Source organism: Phaseolus vulgaris, chromosome 7 (genome assembly GCF_051622355.1).
Source record: "Phaseolus vulgaris cultivar YP4 chromosome 7, ASM5162235v1, whole genome shotgun sequence".
Taxonomy (NCBI): domain Eukaryota; kingdom Viridiplantae; phylum Streptophyta; class Magnoliopsida; order Fabales; family Fabaceae; genus Phaseolus; species Phaseolus vulgaris.
In genome coordinates, this window is record NC_143504.1 from 42366316 (window position 1) to 42377438 (window position 11123).

At 36.2% G+C, this 11123-nt stretch overlaps 1 pseudogene; it reads left to right on the forward strand.

The window, feature by feature from the left end:
• Positions 1-1207: 1207 nt before the first annotated feature.
• LOC150025920 (uncharacterized) lies at positions 1208-2606 on the forward strand (annotated as a pseudogene).
• The last annotated feature ends 8517 nt before the right edge of the window (positions 2607-11123 follow it).

The window sequence follows — 11123 nt, forward strand, 5'->3', positions numbered from 1 at the left end:
TAATTGCATTTAAAACAGATTGGTCAAAGCATTTAATGACTGGAGCGTATTCAGTTAAAGCATTTAAAGCTCAGTCAAAGAAAACAGTTTTTCTGTTATGGTTTCAAAACAAACAATCGATTGTTTCCTCGAATCAATCGGTTGTTTTGTTACTTAACAAAATTCACCATTCAAAAACAGTTTTCAAACTTTCTCAAAAACATCTAAGTGTAAACAATCGGTTGTTTCAACAAAACAATCGGTTGTTTCGACAAAACAATCGGTTGTTTCAACTTAGTTTGAAAAACATTTTACTTTGTTAAAATTGAGATGCTAATTGCTTTGAGATTTAATCCAAGGGTTGATTACAATATTTAAACTACCCTAGAACAAAGCTAAAACCAGCACAACAGCATCTAGCAAAGCAAAGGCTTCATCATCCATCAAAGGATTTGGATTCTTCAAAACATTGAACACCATTTGGTTCAACAGTATGAGGTGGAGTACAATTCTTCGACCTCAAATTAGAAAGTTGTATTATTTTACTGTAATTGGTTTGATCCATCAACAAGAGGTACATGAGTAGATTCCAAATATGGTATTGTGGATATTCAAATGGATAGAAGATATGTGCCATTTGATCCTTTTATCATTGCACATAATGTTCGACAAGTTTATTATGTACCATATCCAACATCACGCAGAGACAAACGTGGTTGGTGTGTTGCAATCAAAACGAAGCCCAGAGGTAGTATAGATTCTGATGATGTAGAAGTTGAAGTGCCATATCAAGTTGATGAAATGTCACATGTTAATGAAGTCATGGAAGTTGAAAGGGTTTCAGGATTACAAGATTTAGAGGTTGAGCTTGAAGAAGTGGACATAAACAATGTATCATCATTTCAAAATCAGATAGATGAAGAAACAAATGAATGGGAAGAAGACAATGAAGAGGGGGAAAGTGAAGATGAATATGGAGATGACTTTGACATCTCTAGCTCTGAATAGACTTAGGAAGCCAATGTTAATATATAATATTTATTGTAGGAACTAGTATTGTATTGTTGTTAACATACTGTTTATTACTTCAATTAATTTGAGGTTTATGTTTGATGATGAAAATTGTACATGTTTATTTCAATTTTTTTATTAAACTATATTCAACATATTTTTCTCCATTGATAAACTTATATAACATTCATTATCATTTCATACCATATATATATAGATGTCAGCAGGAGGTTCTGATCAACCATCACCGAGTAACAACCAAAAAAAGGGAAAAAAATTATGTGATAAAATTGTTATCACGATTTAACAACCAAAATCCATCATCCAGTCAACCCAATACACCTATTTCTTCTTTAGTTCATGGATCCACCCCACCAGTAGCAGATGCTACCCAATCCACCCCACTAGTTCAAGATACAACACCATCTCCACGTGTTGGTTATAATGCATCAACCCCACCAGATATTACACCTTCCCCATATACAAATCTTGGAGGGACGCACTCAGCTTCTGCAGCGAATAACTTAGAGGACGAGGTCCTCTCAACTGGTGATCGCCCTCTGATTCAGCCTATTGGGCGAGGGTAAGAATATAACAAAATTCAATTTATATAATATATTATTATTGTCTTATAATTTTGACTAACTTTGTTTTGTTATTTAGGTTTTATCCATCAAAAATTGCATCAAAGGCCATCACTGCCATCATCGAGCAACAATTTGGTGAGCCATGGCCAACATGGGGGGCAATCGCAAAGGGTGAACGGGATATATTTTTTCATCGTTTTAAGGTACTTGTTTTTTATTCCCTTTAAAAAATTTATATTTTACAATTTGGATTGATGATTCTTGTTGTTTTGAAGAGGAAGGTCACATGGAGGGTTGAGGACGAGGAAAAAGTTAAGAAAATTTCCATACAAAAGCTTCTCACAACCTTTCACAAATGTTTAAAGATGCTCGCCAAGAAGGTAAACGACCAGAATGGATTGGCAATAATGTTTGGAACAACCTTCTTGAAAAGTGGAACATGCTTGTGTATCGATCCAAATGTGATACAGCTAAAAAGAATCGTTTGTCTGAAAAAGGTGGATGTCTGCACACTGGAGGTCTATTAGTGTTCATGAACACGCTATTCGTAGCGTATGATTTCCATATAATTTTTTTATATTAATTTATGATTAATTATTATCTTCTGAATATATGAAATGTTTTCTTTATAGACAGAGGAGCTTGGCCGCTCGGTCCATGTTGATGAAGTGTTTCAACAAACACATATACGGAAGAGCACTGGAGATTTTGTTGATGATAGATCAAGGCAGACTCATGTTAGTTATTTTAAACTTTTTTTTCATATACATTAATTAGTATGATAACAAATATTTTTCATTTTAATAGAATGATTTTGAAAGTAGATTGTCTCAAGCATTATCTGAGTCACAATCTACCTCAATATCTACTCCATTAGATCCTACTGTGGAGGAAAGATTGAGAAGTCGTTGTTGGTTAGAAACTGTAGGTGGAAGGTACAAGGGACGAGTATATGGGGTTGGACGTGTTGATTGTCAAGACGACTGTGTTAGTCGCTACCTACAAGATGTTGGGTCTATTAGTGTCTAAGTTCAAAAGGGGAGGGGTGAATTGAGCTTATAAAATTTTCACAGGAACACACAATTTACAGTATACCAGAGGCAAAAAGAACAGATTATTTTTACACAAAACAGATTGATTCTTCAGAGCAGTCTAGCACAAGTTGACTTTGTTCAAATTAGACTTGTAATCAACAGAGGATTATAATAAAATCATATTAGTTGGATTTTATGAGTATGAAGAATACAGCTATGCCAAGAAATCAATCAACTTCATTCAACACAAGGTTTTAATGAGAATAAATCTTTCTCAGGTTTTAACGAATAGACAATTTGTTTTCAGATCAATTAAAACAGCATATACAATTGCCTTGATTGTGATTAGAGAGCTTTAACAGATCACGAAGAACAGTTTTTATTAAAACCAGAATTAACAGATTCAATTTCAAAAGAACAGATTTAGTTCTTGACAAAAATAAGCAAAACCAGAAATGAGTGCAGGGATGAGAAGAAAAGGCACACAAGTTTTTATACTGGTTCACTCATACAGAGCTACGTCCAGTCTCACCTTACCCCAAGGTGGAATCCACTAAAAACAGTACCAATTACTTACAAACACAGCAGTTCTTGAACACTACAAAAGCAACACACTCAATGCTGAAAAATCCTATTTCAGCACACCTTGCACTCCAAGAAACCCTATCAAGGAGTGACTAACACTTACACCTTTACAAACCAGACTAAAGGAAAGATTACACCTGAAAAGAAGATGCAAGAACTCAAAACCAGTAGTTCAATTTGCTGCAGAACTGCACCAGCACCTTCACCAAGATCAAAGGTTTCCTAGAACAAGCACACTTGAAAACCTCTTTGGAAAACCTTTCAAAAATCTTTTGATCCTTCTTCTCACATGGAAATTGTTTGATTTCTGTCAAAAACGTAATTGCTCAACACTTTTCATGTGAGAGAAACTTTTCTTTATATAGAAAACAGTTTCTAACTTCTTTTCAAAAAACAGTTGAAAAGCAGTTTATGAAAACAACAAATTCATTTTTGAACTTAACAGATTTATTTTGTGAAAACCGCCAACTCAGCTAACTGAAATAACTGTCTAAGTTATACCTTTGGTGCCCTAACTAACTTGTGAAAAACCTTTCAACTGACCAAAAGGGCAAACCGATTCTTTCACAGTGAAACAGATTAAATGATAGCAAATAGGCCAACTCAACTTTAACTGAAATAACGAACTAAGCTTTGCCTGTGGTGCCCTAACAGAATTTTAGAAAAGCCTTTTAACAGAGAAGAAATAAACAGATTCTTTCTCCATAAAACAGATTTATTTGTGTACTGATTTAAAACTTTTTTAAAAACACTTTAAAAAGCTTTTCAAAAACCATTTAACCACATCATGTGCTTGATCTAGACTTGGTTAGGCATCTAGGATGGGTTATACAGCAAAAGGCAACCTTACACAATTACAAGCCTAATTACAAACGAATCTAAAACCTATTACAATCTTCAAAGCACTCAAGCTATTTTCTTCATCAAACACACATCAAGCCTTGGTAGGGAAGAAGCTTCCTCCAGCTTCAACAATCTCCCCCTGTTTGATGGAGACAAATTCCCTTTGCTTTGCACAGCTTTGAAGCAAGATCATGACCAAATTTGTACAGTACTATATACCAGAAAAAAATACACAGGTGTCAAGGTAGAACAAACAGATTTAGAATTGATGTACCTGCAGATTTAATATCTGAATCATATCAGCAACCTCTGTAAATATCAGTTGCAGAACTTGTATCAGGCTATTCTTCTCCCCCTTTGGATTCATCAAACAGAATGGGAGCACAAGATACCAAAGAGATCATAGCCATACATAACAGTTCAAATAAAACCAACATAGAGGTCCATTACAAACCACAAATCAACTAAAAACCAGTGCACAATAAGGACTAAACAGATTAATCCCAAATTGTTCAACAACATATAAAAGATAAGGACTTAGAAATAGGATCACTTGTTGTTGTAATAAAGCTCAGCTAGCTGCACTTGAACTCCTTCAAGTTGGTCATCCAAGTGTTGAAACCTGGCGTAAGTCATTTCATAGTGTGCCTTCTGCTCATATGTAAGTGTGTCCAGCCTGCTTAGCACTTGTCTTTCAAACATAGACATAGGTTCACCTCTGTACTCAGGTGCCTCATATGCAACCATTGCATTTTGTCTTGTAGCAGCAACATCTTCATGTCCAGCAGAGTGCCCTGGTGATGCATCCATGTTCTGCACTCCATCAGCATTTTCTTCTTCATTTTCAGGATCAGCTGCTTCATTTTCAGCCCTGTTTGCAGCATTCCTTCTAAATACCTAGTTGTCATCCTCCTTTTGAAAGCCCATCTTGAGGAGAGTGGAGTTGTCTATCTCACTTGCTGCCTTAATGGTGTCATTTCTTTCATTTGTAGTGTCAACTTCAAAGTAATCAATTAGCTTTGACACAAAAATTGCATATGGAAAGCGATAGTCTGGTAACCTTGTGGATTTGAGCATATGCTTCACCATAGTACTCACCCAATTTACCTTGAGTTGGTTCATGATGCAGTACAGCAAAATCAAGTCCTCTTCATGGAGAGTTGCATGATTGCTTCCTCTTGGAGTAAGCTGTCAAACAATGATGTAGGCAAGGAGTCTTGGAATGATTGTGAGATTTCCAGCATGAAATCTAGCCACTGGTTCAGCAAGATTCCTTACACAACTTCTATAAAACTGCATCTTGTTGAATCCCTGGATTCCAGTAGTGTTCCCTTTGCTTACCTTCATTCCAGAATATTTGATTCCTCCCACATTGCTCCATATTTCTCTTGTAATCTTCAGCTTCACACCTTTCACATGGGAGACCATATTTTTGCCATCTTGAACCAAGTTGCTGTAGAAAACTTTCACCAAATCTGGATATACATTTCCAATCATCTCTAGAAAGTTCTTCAGCTTTTGATGCTTGAGCAAGGTTTTTGCTTCAGTCAGATTTTCTTCTCTTAACCAAGAAAATTCCAGCACTTTGGGTGCATTGACTTGCTTCCTGCTTGTCTCATGGATGTACCTTGTCATTGCTTCAGAATCTCCAGCAAACCATTTCTCCAGAATGCCTTGGTTGCTGCTGGATTGCTCCTTGGATTTCTTCCTTCTGTGTGATGAGGATGCCATGTTCAATCTGTTTTTCCCTGTACCAGTTTATTAATATACAATTCTACAGAAAATGCAATACAGATTATCATTCAGAACAGAAACGAAACCTGTGGTGAAGCAAGTGTGAACCTGGACAACTTATAGCACAAATGAGAAGGTGTGAGAGACAAAAACTGATTTGTGCTAGGTTTATATAGAGCTTAAATCAGATTTTGGAAATCACACATATTAAAAGAAAATCAATTAAATCAGATTTTAGAAATTATGGATTAAAAAGACAATCAATTTGATATGCTTCAGATTTTATTCCTGTGGTGCAGCAGATTCAGGTATTGATTTGTACAAGAATATATTGGAACCAGATTTTAATTTGATAAATCAAATTTGTTGCACTTACACACAATCCAATCAGTTAGGATACCCACAAGCTAATTGGCATAGGCCTGCTGGTTAATAACCGTAAAAGCAGTCAACAATAAAGTGAGAGAGAGAAAAGTAAATCTTTCTCTTTCCTAGTCATAATTGTGATTTTTGAAACAGGGAACAAAACATGTTAAGTCATAAAACAACAGATTGAAATTTTCACTGCAGAGGACAATTTAAGCTAATAATACCCAATTCATTTAGAAGAAAGTAAAACCTGTCTTTAGCAAGTGGTTTAGTGAATAGATCAGCTAGTTGAAATTCAGTACCAATGAATTGTATATCACATGTTCCATTAGCTATATGTTCTCTTAAAAAGTGATGTCTAATTTCAATATGTTTAGTCCTTGAGTGCATGACAGGATTCTTTGACAGATTTATGGCACTAGTATTATCACAGTTTATAGGGATCCTGTTTAACAAAATTCCAAAATCACTTAGTTGTTGCCTTAGCCATAAGGTTTGAGCACAACAACTTCCAGCAGCTATGTATTCTGCCTCTGCTGTGGAGAGAGCAACACAAGCTTGCTTCTTGGAATGCCAAGAGATTAGACTTGATCCAAGCATGTGACAAGTCTCTTCCTATCAACTTTGCAACCTGCAAAATCAGAATCTGAAAACCAGTCAAATTTAAAGATACCTTGTTAGGATACCACAATCCAACATCTTTAGATCCTTGCAAGTATTTCAAAATTCTCTTTGCTGCATTGTAGTGTGATTCCTTTGGATCAGATTGATATCTAACACATAAGCACACAGCAAACATAATATCAGGCCTTCTGGCAGTTAGGTATAATAAGGAACCAATTAAACCCCTGTACTTGGTTTGATCCACTGATTTTCGAGCAAAATCTTGATCCAGCTGGCAGCTTGTTGAAATAGGAGTGCCGATTGCTTTGCATTGATCCATATCAAACTTCTTAAGCAGTTCCTTGCAGTATTTTTCTTGGCTTATGAAAATTCCATCTTTGAGTTGCTTAACTTGTAGTCCAAGGAAGAAATTCATTTCTCCTAACATTGACATCTCAAACTCACTTTTCATGGTTTTCACAAAGTCTTCACACATCTCTTCATTTGTGGATCCAAAGATAATATCATCTACATAGACTTGCACAAGTATGATATCTTCCCTTTTCTTCTTTAGAAAGAGAGTTTTATCAGAAGTGCCACGGCTATACCCTTGAGAGAGCAGAAATTCACTTAGCCTTTCATACCATTGCCTAGGTGCTTTCTTCAATCCATATAAGGCCTTCTTAAGCATGTACACATGTTCTGGATTTTTGTGATCTTCAAACCCTGGAGGCTGAGATACAAACACCTCTTCATTGATGTAGCCATTTAGAAATGCACTCTTGACATCCATTTGAAACAGCTTGAAACCTTGTATGCTGGAAAATGCTAGAAGTAGTCTGACAGCTTCAAGACGTGCTACTGGAGCATAGGTTTCACCAAAATCAATACCTTCTTCTTGGTTATACCCTTTAGCAACCAGTCTTGCTTTATTTCTAGTGATAGCTCCATGTTCATCCATCTTGTTCCTGTACACCCACTTGGTTCCTATGATGTTCATCCCATGCTTTCTTGGAACCAAAGTTCATACTTCATTGTATTCAAACTGGTTCAACTCTTCCTGCATTGCTGTTATCCAATTGTTGTCTTGCAGTGCTTCTTCCAGGCTTTTAGGCTCAATCTGTGACACAAAAGCTACTGTTCTGCAGAAATTATTGAGTGAATTCCTTGTTGAGACTCCTTTCTCAATTTTACCAATTACATTGTCAAGAGTGAGATCCCTTGGTGTCTTCCATTCTTTAGGCAGCCCTGCATTCACAGTAGATTCTTTGATAGAATTTGAATTAGTTGTATCAAGCTCACTAGATTGATTCTGTTGCATAATGGTTCTTAAATCATCCATACCAGGTTCATCCAGAACAGATTTGGGCACAGAAAAATCTGTTTCATCAAATACAACATGTATAGATTCTTCAACTGCAAGCAATCTTTTGTTATACACTCTATAAGCATGACCATTTATAGCATATCCAATATGTATTCCTTCATCTGATTTAGGATCAAATTTCCCCAAATTATCCTTACCATTATTTAAGACAAAGCATTTGCAGCCAAACACCCTAAGATGACTAATGCTAGGCTTCCTACCTTTATACAGTTCATAGGGAGTTTTCTTAAGAATTGGTCTAATCAATGTTCTGTTAAGCACATAAGAAGCAGTGTATACAGCATCAGCCCAAAAATATTTAGGTAAACCAGATTCATTTAGTATAGTCCTAGCTAACTCTTCTAGTGATCTATTCTTTCTTTCAACAACATCATTCTGTTGGGGTGTCCTAGGAGCAGAATAACTATGTGTGATCCCATGTTTTTCACTATATTTATCAAACTTTGCATTTTGAAATTCTCCCCCATGATCACTACGAATCTGTTTTATCCTATTTTCATTTTCATTATGCAGAACCTTAGCTAGTTTCTTAAAGGCTTTATATGCATCATTTTTAGAAGCAAGAAACAAAGTCCATGTATATCTTGAAAAGTCATCAACAATCACCAAAGCATAGTAATTTCCAGCTAAGCTAGCAGTCCTAGATGGTCCAAACAAGTCCATATGCAAAACATCCAAAGCTTTATTTGAAGAAACCATATCTTTTGATTTAAAGGTAGTTCTAATCTGTTTTCCCTTTACACAAGCATCACACAATCTGTTATTTTGAAACTTTATGTTTGGTAAACCAGAAACAAGTTCCTTAGACCTTAGCTTATTCAAGTGATTTGTGTGAATATGAGCTAGCCTTCTATGCCACAACCATGACTCATCATTTTTAGACAACAAACACTCGTTTTCAGAACAACTCTTTATGATATCTAAGAGATAGATGTTATTTACCCTTTTTCCAGTGAACATCACCTTACCAGAAATTTCATTTGAAATTGTACAAGTGTTGGCTTCGAAATTGACCTTGTATCCCTTGTCACACAACTGGTTAATGCTTAGAAGACTATGTTTTAGCCCTTCAACATACAATACATTCTCAATAGTGGTTGAGTCTTTAGTACCAACATCTCCTCTTCCAAGAATTTTTCCTCTATTGTTATCTCCATATGTGACATGCCCTTCAGCTTTGAGTTTCAGATTTATGAACTGAGTCACATCACCAGTCATGTGCTTTGAGCAGCCACTGTCAAGGTACCACTGGTTTCTTCTGTTGTTTTTCTGCAACAAAACAGATTTAGCACTTATGGTACCCCTTTAGTCTAGGGTCCAACATGATTAATACCTTTCCTTAGGAAGCCATTTGGCCAATCCTTTAGGAACAAGGTACCTCCTAGCTTTACATGTTCTAGATACATGACCAGACTTTATACAATAAAAACATGTTGCAATATGCATTGTTTTTGAATAACTAAAAGAGGAAAAACCTGTTTTGGAAGGAACAAAGAAACTGGACAACTTTTTCACATTACCTTTCATTCCAGGATTATATCCTAGACCATTTTTATTGAAAACAGCATTCTGTGAACCTAATAAGGTTTCAAGATTTTCTCTTCCTTTAGTGAAATTTGAAAGTGTTTTTAACAAATATTCAACCTGTTTTTCCAGCTTCTTACAATTATCACAAGTTTTAATTGATGCATTCAAACATGTCAATTCAAGGCTAATCAATTCAGTTTTAGCTTTGTGCAGTTCTTCTTCAAGAGCTTTGACCTTAGGTTCAAGTACCCTATTTACTCTATTCAATCTGTTGCACATTATAGCCAACCTGTTTGTTTCATCATGTGTCCTTAAAAGCTATTAGCAGCTGATCATAGTTTTCAGAATCAGTGGAGAAATTACTTACTGAGTCAGAGTTGGATCCTTCATCATTCACCATGAAGCACATATTTGCTTCTTCACTTTTAGTTGAGGAATTACTAGATGAGGATACATCATTTTCTTCCCATGAGATGTATGCTCTTCTACCTTTGCCTTTGTCACTCCTCTTGCTTGCTGATTTTTCTTTATTTTGATTGTTTGGACAATCAGCTTTTATATGACCTGGTTTACCACATCCAAAGCACGTGTAATTGGAAGAATTTGAATCATTAGGTTGTTTGGAATACCTCTTTCTTTGCTGAGTTCTGTCACGGTTTTTCTTTCTAAGAAACCTGCTGAATTTTCTGGTGAGCAGACTTACGGTCTCATCATGTTCAGGATCAACTTCTTCCTCACTTGTATCATGTTCCATGGTAGTTTTCAGAGCAAATTCCTTTGGCCTTCTTCTCCACAGTTTCTTGTTCTTTCAATCTTTTCAGCTCTATTTCATGCTCTATCAGCTTTCCAAAAAGTGCAGCAGTGGACATCTTGGATAAATCTCTGGATTCTGAGATTGCTGTTACCTTAGGCTGCTGGCTTCTATCAAGGCATTTTAGTACCTTTATGTTAAGCTCTTCCTTGTCAAAGACTTTACCAAGGCCAGTGAGGTGATTTACAATGTGTGTAAATCGTTTCTGCACATCTGCAATACTTTCTTCAGATTGCATTCTGAACAGTTCGTACTCCTGAATTAGTAAGTGCTTCCTTGCCCGCTTCACATCATCAGTTCCTTCATGAGTCACCTCTAGTACATCCCACATCTCTTTGGCTGAGTTACATTGAGAGACTCTAAAGAACTCATCCATGTTCAATGCAGAGGTGATGATATTCTTGGCTAAGGAGTCATATTGAGCCTTCTTCTTCTCGGTTTCACTCCATTCAGACCAAGGCTTCTTTATTGTTTCATCTTTGACAACCTGCATAGGTATAAAAGGTCCACTGACCACTGCATCCCAGATTCCCATGTCAATAGACTCCATAAAGATCTTCATCCTGATTTTCCAGAAAGCATAGTTAACACCACCAAACATAGGAGGTCTATTAATAGACGCACCTTCAGCAAAAGGCATTTTAAACTCAGAC